The sequence below is a fragment of the Montipora capricornis genome, chromosome 9 (assembly GCF_036669925.1).
Source record: "Montipora capricornis isolate CH-2021 chromosome 9, ASM3666992v2, whole genome shotgun sequence".
Taxonomy (NCBI): Eukaryota; Metazoa; Cnidaria; class Anthozoa; order Scleractinia; family Acroporidae; genus Montipora; species Montipora capricornis.
In genome coordinates, this window is record NC_090891.1 from 9,785,661 (window position 1) to 9,787,468 (window position 1,808).

Genomic DNA, 1,808 nt, shown 5'->3' on the forward strand with positions numbered 1-1,808 from the left:
CAGGGCAGACGTAGTGACAACTATTACTAGTGAGTAAAATAGATGGACTAAGAAAGTTAGTCTTTAAAGTCAGAAATAAACCAGTCTTTTGGTACACGACACGTACACAACACACCATAGGAGCCGCGACGGCTACGGCACTGAGGACATCTGCCTTAATACATTTCTTCGCCGCCGTTCTCTGCAAAATAATACTGACGTGAAGTAATCAAATTTAAGGTTTTGACGACGTGAGCTTACAACACTGAATCTTTCATCAGAGATTTTAAGAAACGACGACGGAGTTGCGGGCTCTAATAGGTATTTCGCGATCGCGATGATTCGATCTTGATCATGTTCACGGTACAATATGGCTGAATATTCTCAAGAGTCAGGTGATGGACTCTTGGTTTCCTATCATTCGATTTGTATCAACGGTTTTGAATTGAAGATAGAGAATGAGCAAACCACTCTTGTAGGCTCAAGTTGTCGTTAAAACACCAAATTTCGTCTTTTTACATTGTTGTTTTATCGAGTATGGGTGAGAAATGTGCTAAAGTGTTCGCCGCACTTACAGCACCATCATTTTTATCCTTTGGGCCAATAAAATAACGGTTTTTTGGCGTTGTCGTTGCCGTAGCCATCGTCGTTCTTAAACTCCCTAACTTCTTTACTTCATAATGGCTTGAACCAATCCAATTGATTATAGACTTCACTGATTGGAGTGTAATGTGAAGTGCGAGTTTTGTACCCCATACGAACCATGTGAGCGTTAGCCCTACTAATGGAAATGGGCCCACACAAGGACAGAGAAAAACTCTGACCAGGGTGGGAATTGAACCCACGACCTTCGGGTTAGATCACCGCTGCTCTACCGACTGAGCTACGAGGTCAGACGGGAGCAGGCCGTGGGAACTGAAGATGTTGAAGTCACGGAAATGAACATGTACAAGTACAAGGAAGGATTACGTTTTTGTAAACGTTGGCCATGTAGGACTTTTATTTGAACAGAATTAACTGATTAGAGTGTAATGTGAAGTGCTAAGCTTCTACCCCAAATGAACCACGTGAGCGTTAGCCCTACTGATGAAAATGGGCCCACATATGGACAGAGAAAAACTCTGACCAGGGTGGGAAATGAATTATAGGATTGTCCATACGTGAAATACTTTAACAAACATCAAGTTACATTTTGAAGTGTGGCTGTCGTCTTTTCGTACATAATAGGAGACATCAAGCAGCTCACACTATGACGTGTCTGACATGTTTGTGTTTTCCTTTTGCATTTTCAGAATGAAGAAGAATATGATTGGAGTTTGCGTCATTTTGCTCGCGGTTTTATTCGATGTGTCTTATGGTTTGTCCCTCTGCCACCAGGGATGTGAGAATTCCAACCTGGATTGCATCGACTTCTTCTGCGGCCAAGGAAATGAGGAGCAGTGCGTTCAATGCTCCGTTACTTATGCTGAATGCGTACAAGGGTGCCAAGGTTGATCAAAAGCTGTAAATCAAAAAGGAATTGACTGAGCTAGACTTTACGAGGACCGCGTCCGAAACGATTATTTAAATTTGTCGATTGATATCAAGTTCAAAACCTCAAATTGATTAAAGCAGTCAACTGCTATTGTTCGCTTGATTATTAAAATAGCACCAAGGGGGTAGGGGGTTCTTGGAGTGGCCATTACTCCCTTGTCCCTGTAGACCAGTTTGAGTGCACGATTCTTGTCCTCTCTTTTGTTATGGGGTTTGGGTTAGGGTTTTCCGGCGATCATTCATATTGCACCGGGTTGGTCTTCCTCACTCACTTGATGCCTATGTGTTTGTGCGAC

The 1,808-nt window shown here is 42.8% G+C and overlaps 1 long non-coding RNA gene across 1 annotated transcript in view; it reads left to right on the forward strand.

The window, feature by feature from the left end:
* Window positions 1-1,603, forward strand: part of LOC138016233 (uncharacterized) — a 5,350-nt gene extending 3,747 nt beyond the window's left edge. Inside the window, exon 2 of the long non-coding RNA XR_011125762.1 lies at window positions 1,272-1,603. This is a non-coding gene — a long non-coding RNA (uncharacterized lncRNA). The remainder of the gene's footprint in view (window positions 1-1,271) is intronic.
* Window positions 1,604-1,808: the final 205 nt, after the last annotated feature.